Here is a 10,590-nt window from a genome sequence, read left to right on the forward strand (position 1 = left end):
TCTTCTGTCTGCTTTATTTCCTTTGGCTGGTCATGTCGCCCCTCAGTCACTTGGCCCCTGGGCTTTTTGCCACAGTAGTACTGTGCCACCAGACAGGGAGCTTTTGTCCCAAATGCTGCAGTTTTCTCAGCTGCTGGAGGTATTTGATTGGTGCCCTCTCTGAGGTCTTCACACGCTATGGCAAGCTGTACATACACCCCAGGACCTCCACCCTACACGGTAATCCAGATAAAAACAGGTTCAAGCAAGAGCGATTACCACTCAGACTGGTGGTTGGTCCCCCTACACTCTGCAGGCCAGGAGCTGAAGCTGCCACGTGCTGCTGGCTGGCTGTGCTGGCATCTCCATGGCTTCTCACCCTGAGGGGCAAAAGCCACGCATTCCCACTTACTGGGTCCCAAAGTCCAGACTGCACTGACCTCTCGCTTTGTCCTTTGTATCTATGTGTTGATAAATCTGGAAAGGACCATGGCTGCTCCTGATCTGGATTCCCCCCAGCCGGTGGTTGTTCAGACCCACCCTGGGGCTAATGCTAGATCTTATGTTATCCTGATCATGTTCCGACAATACTAAAATTGTTTCTTCCTGGTTACCTGTAATATTTGCTCCCTGACCTGGGAACTCTGGAATTTGGCTATAATATTCCTAGGAGTTTACATTTTGCAATCATTTTCAAGAGGAGATGAATGAATTCTTTCAATTTCTATTTTACCCTCTAGTTCTAAAATATCAGGGCAATTTTCTTTAAGAATTTCTTAAAGGATTATTTCTAGGTTCTTTTTTTTATCACAGCTTTCAGGCAAGGAACTGTTTTTAAATTTTCTCTCCTACATCTATTTTTCAGGTCAATGGTTTTTCCAATGAGGTATTACACATTTTTTTCTATTTTTTTCACTTGTTTCAATCTGTTTTTAATGTCTTGGTTTCTCATAAAGTCATTAGCTTCCATTTGCTCCATTCTAATTTTGAAGGAATTATTCTCTTCTGTGAGTTTTTGAAATTCCTTTTCCATTAGGAAAAAATTTTTTTAGGGCATTCTTCTCCTCATTGGATTTTTGGGCATCTTTTCCCATTTGAGTTAGTCTGTTTTTTTAAGTTAGTCTGTTATTTTCTTCAGTCAGAACAAACAAGTCGTCTTAAGGACTTTGTTGTTTAAACTTGACTCTAAACTAACTGTCTACTTGATCTGTTTCTCTGTCTTGATAATTCTGTCTGTATATTTTGAAGTTCGGGGTGCTTACCTTTTCCCTTGAATGAGGTAAATGATACATGTTTGACTGATTAAAGTAAGCTTGTTAACCCATTTTGAGTTGCTTTCCTTTATCAAAGCAGATCTAAGAACTTGTGGTGGCAGCAAACCCTGGGGACGCTTGGGGTGCTTGTTGCTACAAGTGGGCTTGGTGTTTTGGTAGTGGGGGGTAGGGCAAAGACGGGGAGAGAAAAAATGTAACTCAAAATCTTATGGTAAGAAATGTTGAAAACTAAAATTAAAGTAATTAAAGATTTGGGAAGAAAAAAAAACAGTCTCAGTTGATTCTTTTGCTATGGTATTGCCCTTGGGCTACTTGTAGATTCACTCTAGCCCAGTGAGCTTGACCTTTTCATTTAGAAAATATTTCAGTAGTTCAGTATCAAAATTCCAAGATGTCTCCAATTCACAATGGAGTATTATTGTCTCTATATTACATTTATAGATGATTATAGATTTGGGGAATAAATGAAATTTACATCCTGAAATAATGATTTCATAACAATTAATTAAATAATACAATTTAGATGATAATAATACACTCAAATAAGTAATAATTTCAATAGGATTTATTTTCTTGCTATGTTAAGTAGCCATGCATACTCAATTTCCTCCACAAGAATCGTGGCAATAGACACTGACAAAAATGCTATTTCTAAATGCCGAAATCCTATAGATTTTTTGTATTCACTGAAATGTAAAGTGACTATAATCTCAAGAATTTTGATATCCCTTTAATCTTTGGATTCTTTGCTTCTGATCAGAAAAGATGATTATAGCACCAAGAATTTGTTGCTCTGAGGCCTATACCTGCTGGCTAGCTTCCTCAAATTAAACATGCTGCCAGCTACCATACATAAGGCCATTTGGCAAAATGAAAAGAAGGGGACAGATGTGCCTAATAAACATGCATATGTGAAAAAGGAAATATTCTTGTTTATCCAAGCTTGTACAAAGGCAGACTGACTGTGAAATGAAAATTTCTAAATATGAAAGAGATCCAGTGTTGGAAATAGCATCTGCCCAATGTAGGGATTCACTGACAGAAAATCTCATAGGAGCTCATAGAGATTAATTTGAGCGCTTTTTTTTTCCTAATGCCATTTAGGTGAGCATACTGATAGTGAGATATAAGAATATGATCTCTTATGGTTAGGTCAATTAAAGAGCTAATAAGAGAATGTGAGGGATATCAGTCATTTGACCTTATTTAAAAATCATTAAAGAATATATTTATATTTGTGATCAAGAGAATAAAGTGAAAATTCTTAGTGAACAATATGAATGAAAGTTCCTTTTTCCTTCAAGAAAATGTTGTTTGTAACTACTTAATGTACTTGTCAGTCAGTAGGTTAATGAACATATCTAAGCAATAAATAATAATAATAAGATACCTATGAGCCAGGCATTGTTCTAATTTCTGAGCTGTCAGAGAGCGATGTATGATATGATGTATGATCCCGCTCTCAAGGATATCATAAGCGCAGTATATGGTATCATTGACTTTAAAACAGTTTTATCTAATATACTTGGTATAACACACGGAGAGCCTAAATTCTTCATTAGTATCCATAAAGTAATAACTGAATAAGATTAAAGAACACTGAAAATATCTTCTGTGATGGAGTTTTAAGTTCTTTGAGAGCATAGACTCTTTGGTTTTTGTCTGTGTACCTGTAACATGTGTTTTATAGATAAGACATGTTTGATAAAATTTAGCTGACCTGAACAGAAGAATGAAGGATGAGAAAGCATGGGTGGTTGTGATCTGTACTATTATATAGAGTCCTCATATCAATAATATTCAGTAGATTCATGAGATCATATATATATATATATATATATATATATTTCTATGTGGAATGATCAAATAAATCTAGTATTATGAATTTAGATTCTTGAGATAGAAGGAAATGCAACAGTTAGAGAAAGGCAAAATTCTAATATATTTCAGTCTGGAAAAAAAGACCTCTAGTCTAACATATTAATTTTATCTCTTAAGGTGTTTTAAATAGCATTGTTTTTTTTTTCTTTACTGCCTCTCTATACCCAAAATAAATTGTTCCTCTCAGGTCTCTTCTGAAAGCTGAGATAAATCAACCTTATATTCTGACTTTAAGCCTTGGCAAATTTGATGTAATTATAGCTGCCAACCAGGGTGCTCTGAATTTCACATGTCCCTTTGTAGTTCATTCTGTTGTTTTTTCATAGGAAGAGCATTATGATCAGTAATCCACAAAAGTATTAGTCCACTCAATTCAGTGATAGCACCATGCATTTCTTTTGGTTTTGTTTATGTTGTTTTTTTCTATCACCGACATTTCCAAATATATTCCTCTCCTGTTAAACAAACCACATGTGAGAACAAAGATTTTTCAAAAGAGAAAAGAAAACCAAGCAAATCTCATCCATCAATTTAGTCTCCCATCTCCTAAATATAGGACATGGATGTGATGATCTTATAATTTCTTCGAGGTGAAACTTGGTCACAATTACACCTTTTTTCAGTGTTTTTTGTTTGTTTGGTTGCAATTGCTGTTCTTTTCATCTACATGTTTGTAGTTATTTTGAATATTGTTTTGCTCCTTCTGTTTACTTATTTCCAAACCCCTTCATATAAGCTCCTCAAATCATGCTTCCATAAACTCTTCATATTAGCCTTCTAAATAGCACAGTAATGTGTATCACAATCCCTTTGTCCATTACCAAATAGTAATTGGAAATTATCCCACGTTTATTGTCATTTGGAGGATATTGGACCTGCTGGACCAATTTCATCCCAAATTCAGGGAAAACAATATATTTACCTCACTATTGTGCTACAACTATTCCCCTCCCCAATAGCTTAAGAAAATTTCCTTATTAGTTTATATTTAAGGCAGGTACTCAGATTCAATGCATTTCCTTGTTTGATCTGAATATTTTAGTATAGGAAATGATATGACAGTTTGACACAGCATGAGTTAGTAAATAGGGAAATGCAGAGGAAGAAAGGTGCAGACCACATTCCAAAAAGCTTATCAGAACTCTTTTATCCCTGCTGTTGTTTCTGACCAAGCTGAATGAGTGAACTGGATGGGAGATAAAGACATTGCAACTTAGATAGTCTACACAAAAATAATAAACATGACAAAACAAAGATTCTTTGAAGATTTCACTTCTAAAGTAGAAATAGCCATTAAGTGAGAGGGTTGGGACTCAAACAAAGGCCTTGAGACTACTGCAAATTACAAAATGCAACTACAATAATAAAAATAATATAGTTTTCTATAACTATTGAAAATCAAATTTCCCAGAATAAAGCTATTCTCCATAATATATTGTCATGGCAGAACAATATTCATTTTACACTATTTTGCATGTTTGGGGCAATCAATTACCCTGTAATCAGCTTTGTCAGTGAAGATTGCTATTAAAGCTATACTTTACACTAAATGAAATTTTTGTACAGGTCCTCTGATGCTAAAGTGAATTTTTGTTGTACCCCATTTATCAAATCATCATCATCGTCATTATCATCTTCGAAGTGACAATTAACAGGTTAGCCTAGTAGTTGGGACTACCTAAGTTCAAATATTACTTAAGACACCTATTACCTGTGTGACCTGGAGTAAATCATTTGACTTCTCAATTTGTCTCTGTTTCTTCAAAGGTAAAATAAAGATAACAATAGCATATAACTCCCACCGTCTTTTGGAAAGGAAAACTGAGATATGTTTGTAAATCACTTTTTTAAAGTTTAAAATATTTCAGGAAAGGTAGCTGTTATTTTGATTTTGCTCTGGTTGTTGTTAGAGTTGTTACCGTTAATATTTTTTGAAGTAGACTCTAAGTTGAGGACGAAAATGCTTAAAATAAACAGTTGTCTGTGGTGTAATTGTGAGCACATACACAAAGCCCTAAATGAATATGGACAAGGATAGAGTAGAAAATGCTATTTTCAAAATCTAACATGAATTACTATTTTTTTTTACTATGGGGTGGGGGGATCCATCATTATCTCTACTGGCATAATTATGGTTCATGATAGCATATTAACTGAAGATGGAGCAACTTATAAGGATTCAGGAGACCTAGATTCTAGCTTCAGCTACACTTTGGTGTTTGGATATCATTTTCCTCATCTTTAAAATGAAGGGATTAGTCTGAATGATTACTTCTTTTTTTCTCAATTAACACTCTATACCTCTCGGTTCTAGTGGATGTTAGACTGAAACTATATAGAGACTTCCAGTTCAGCAAGCATTAGTTCCAATATGTGTTTTGGGGGGATTAATTTAGAAAAATTAAACATAATAAAAGTGACCTTTGCAGGTTTATTGAAGTTCAAGTTGTATGTCAATATAGTATTTTTTTTACTTCTCTCAAGTTTCATTTTTTTAAATATATATTTTAAATAACCTTACCAGAATTTCTATTTTAGTACTTAAAATAATAATGATATTATCTATTGAACATAGGTTTTGAAAGCACTCTATACACATTAACTCATTTAATCAAGATTAAGTGAGGATTTCAACCTGTCTTTTAATTACAATAACTTCAAGTCATCAAGAATGAATTATTAAAGGCAAATAAAGATTTCCCCCTACCTCCACTCTACTAAATTTTACTGTATTTTCAAGTAAAATGAAAACTATATTATTAACATAAACTTGAATGAAATCATCACGATGAACAATGAAAGACTGTAGAAAAATCTTGGACATACCAAGCCAGAGAACACAAGTCATCAGAGTTCAGAGAAAGGATCATGTTTCATGGTCATAGCAAAGCTCATTATTGGAGGGGAATGCCAAAAGATATTGAATACAGGGGTCACCTTGGAGAGTCTCTTCTATTTATATCTGACTTAAAGGCTCTTCTCTCACCTAGCCAGTACATGTGTTTCTTACCACATCATCCTGCCCACATCCCAAATATGCCAATTAATGGTACACTGAATTAAAATAATTTGTTATGAGAAGAGCAATACTACATAATTCTGCTGTCGTGGCAATAGAGAAATTTACTGATTTTTTTTTCAATCAATCATATGTTATAGAGCATAAAGTAGCATGTTGCAAAGAATCTTTGTTTAACTCTTTGGATTAACACTTCAAAGACACACATTAAGTTCTTTCTTTAAAACAGTTTCTATCTTATTGCCTTGTAGATCTTCCTCCCAAGTCCTCTTTTTTTCTCATGTCTCTAAGTAAAATTAACCCTAATTCTCCATGATGATATAGAAAATAGAAGTATTTTTCCATGCAAAGAGGTTTATTTTGCCTCTGAATATATAGTTCATCTGTTCTCCCCCTGGTCATTTTATTTTTCCCATTTTCCATGAGATATTTTGTTTTTTGTATCTATGCCTTTTCAGATCTCTGGTATCAGTTACCTCCAAAAACAGTAATTGCCATCCTGTGAGGCAGGTCTCTCTAAACACAAAATCCTTTAAGATGACACCCATTGTGATATCCCAAGTTCTCATTACAAGATATCTCTCTTCCCCGTGCTTTCATTCTTTGATGTGATCCCCTCATACTACATAAATAAGTAGTATTTTCACCTCTTTCAATCCCTTCCTTGATTTCTCACCCTTCCCGATATGATTTGCTTTTCTTCTCAGGAGATGAGAGGAGTTATTTTCCCTTCATTATTCTCTTAGTTCTGACCTCTGCAGCAAAACAGAATGAATTTTTTTCTTTTTCACATAATTCTATATAGCTATAATACATTTGATGCAACCCATTCCAACCATTGTTGAGTGTTAATCTGGCTTGAAAGACCCAGTTCATTGAAACATTTATGGACTGATCTCTAATTCCCTTTGCCTATTACCATTGTCCTCTGGATGGATTCTAGCTTGGCAAAGTTCTTCATGTCTGCGGGACTCAGGACTCTGCAAAGTATTTCAAGTATGAGCAATATGACAATGTATAGTGTGACTACCTCCTCTCTTGTTCTAGATATTATGCTTCTCTTACTGAATTCTATGAATATGTTAATTTTTCTTCTACTATGTAATATTATTGTCTCATATTATGCTTGGAATTAATTATGCTTTAACATACATTATTTCCTTGAGTCTTTTTTTAAAATATAACTGTTGTTTTTTATAATAGCAACTCAGAATTTAAAATTTAGCACTTGTTTCTTAAACAGCATTACTGCTTAGTCAGTCAATGTAGAAGGTCTGACTTGGAGGGAGGAAAGAGCATTAGCTTTTTTATTTCATGGTCTAGGTCCAACTCTTATCTCACCCATTCCTCACATAGTCCCCAAGTTTTGAGCAAATCATTCAATCTCTTGGTTTTAACTTCCTCATCCAATAAAATGATAGAGCTACATCAGACTATTTCTGGGTGCTCTTGCAGCCCTGAAATTATAAGTAAAGCATAGTATTTCCATTTTAAAAATAAGGGAAAGTGAGACAGATTATTGAAGGATTTGGCTATAGCTACTCTAGTCACACAGGTAAGAAAGAAGTATGAAAGCCAAATTTGAACCAATTTTACTTTCATTTCAATTCTAGTGTGTGTCTGTGTGTATGTGTGTTTTAACTATACAACTTTTCTCAGATATATTTGCCTACTATAAACTTCTTGGGAATATATTAGTTATATGAGACTATTGTTCTAATAGAGATGAAAGTACTAGATACTACCATCTAGTTTTTCTGTATACTCCTGTATGAGATTGTAACTAGGACCAGGGAGAGTCAGAAATCTTGAAAGGAAAAAGTATGGGAGAAATATTTTCTTGGTCTCAAAGAGAATTGGTCAAAGGTACTAAGTGGGGAATTATTGCTTGTGTCCTAATCCTGGGGAAAAGTGCAAGGCATTCACTCATATTAATCTAATCATTTATTAATATAAGTAAGTTAGAGGTTCTCAAAGCTAACTGAAGGACTCTTTTGAATGTCAGAAAAGCAGGTCTCTGAGCCTGATTAGGAAAAAGACAGAATTGTATTTAACAACCCAGAGGATTAATGTCTTTGACTATTTCATGGTACAAGCTATGACAGTCTTGTAAGGAAGAGTGAGAAAATGACAAATGCAAACACAAGAGTGAGAAAAGGAGGTAGCAGATGCTGGACAGAGCAGTAATAATGAGAGCCTGGAGTAAAGTGAAGAATTTCAGGCCCAATTTGACACATTCAGGAATACAATTAAGGACTGGGAGAGTAGGCAAGTAATGATGGTAACTCCAGATCAAGCTGAGGAATTCCTGTTTCAAAATGCAAGGTGTAGGAAGTAGACTCCGATTAGCAAGGCATAGAGCCCTAATGGGGTGGGGGGCAGGGAGGAAACCTATAGCTTTTCATGAGTGAAACTTTAAGTCACATAAAAGGTAGGTCCTAGGGAAGTATTTGGCTGGTTTTTTTTGTGTGGGGCAATTGGGGTTAAGTGACTTGCCCAAGGTCACACAGCTAATTTTTGTGTTGAGTGTTTAGAATGGACCTGAACTCAGTTCCTCCTGACTCCAGGGCCTATGCTCTATTCACTGTGCCACCTAGATGCCCCAAGTATTTTTTTTAATAATCCTGAAATCTTTTCCTTTTTGTGGACAATGGCAATGCTTAATCATAGAGTAGTAATGTTACTATGAAGCAACTGTTTTAAAAAGGAGGTATCTTAACCAGTGAAAAAGCTTTTTTACTCTCTGAATACTTGGCTTTTGGGCCTTTTGCATTTCTGGACTATGTGTGATTATTGGGTTTATATCCCATTGTTATAACCTTGGTGCTTGCAAGGGAAATTAAAGTAACTAAATGGTACCAAGATGAGAGGTAGAAACAAGGGAAATTTACATATTTCCAGGGGAAAGCTCAAATTGGTGTACAAGCCATGAAGAGATAAATGATATGATGACCTAATATTGAACCTGGTTCATGTGATTCCAAACATACTATTTTGATTGTTCTTAATCATTGCTTCCAAAAGTGCAAAATGTAATTTTTTAATTAGGTCCACCAACTCTTTCACAAGTTCATGCTAAGTGCCAAAAATAGTTAATGATCATGATTATGTCAATAATATTTACATGCTAATGAAATTCCTAAGTGGAGATCAAATTGACAGATTTTTGAAATAAAAATACAAGGAATGTGAAAAGAATTCAATTGGGAGATATGTGTCCTTCAATTTTACCATAAATTAATAAAACTAAGAAGCATCAAAGCAATTAAATATGAAAAGTTTTTAAACTGAAGTTTTCAAAATCATTATCTACAATCAAATCAGAATATATGACAATAAACCTGAGCTCTTCCACACAGAGTTGTTACTGTGTCTCAAATAGGTAACATAGTAGTTAATATAGTATGTATTATTGGCAAAAAGCCTTCTCAAACTCAATGTAACTGGTATTTCCTGCATTCTGTAGTTGTCTAATCTTTTATTTGTCACACCATTGCTTACAAATATAATATTTTTCATCTTTCATTACTCTTTTATTTTTTCCTGGGGACTTTTTTTGTACTGATACATATCTCTGAGTGAAAAAAAAATTGCTTTTTCCCCCTTTTTGTGGTTCTATATTTTTGTTACATCTACAGTCAATTGAAAAGAAATACTCTCTTTTTTTCTGAAGCAAATCATATTAATATGCTTTGTTTCACTGCTCAGAGCCTTGTAAGGACAAATAGATCATAAAATGTTGCACAAATCAAATTCAAACTGCTGCAGAGGCAATGGGGATAGTAAAAATATTATGCTTTGGTTTTAGTTTAGAATGATACATTTTCTATATGATAATACACATAAAAATTGCAACATTTCTCCTATAGAGATTCCATACACATTTAGATCAAAGTTGTGGTTTCAGATTGAGTTGGTATAATTTGTAAATGAATCTGATACTCAAATTTGAAAATAAATTGAAATTTATTTGCATTTTGTTCTATGGTTTTTTTAAATTTAAGAAGCCAAAATAACTTGTAAGGAAGGTAATTATTTTTGTCATTCATAAAAAATATACACAGGTTCAAGGTGCTTTACACAGTGAAAAAAACTAAGAGAGGAAAGAAGGAAATACTACAAGTCTTTGTCAAGAATAGTATCCAATCAAACTATAATTATTCTGATTAAGCATGTACTATCTTCTACGTATTATGTTAACATAATGGATACAATGAAAAAAATTTTATCTACCATGAAGGAGGTTATATTCTATAAGAGGAGACAAAATATCCACGAACAGATATATTGTATATGTATTTTGTATAAGCATGCATGCATGTGTATACACACAAAAACACACATATTCACGTACACATACTCATACACAAACATACACTTACAGACATTCACATGCACATACACATATATGTGCATACATATATACATATGCACACA

This window comes from Petaurus breviceps, unplaced genomic scaffold, assembly GCF_028583685.1.
Source record: "Petaurus breviceps papuanus isolate PSGF00001 unplaced genomic scaffold, PetGlider_PUasm1.0 125, whole genome shotgun sequence".
Lineage (NCBI taxonomy): Eukaryota > Metazoa > Chordata > Mammalia > Diprotodontia > Petauridae > Petaurus > Petaurus breviceps.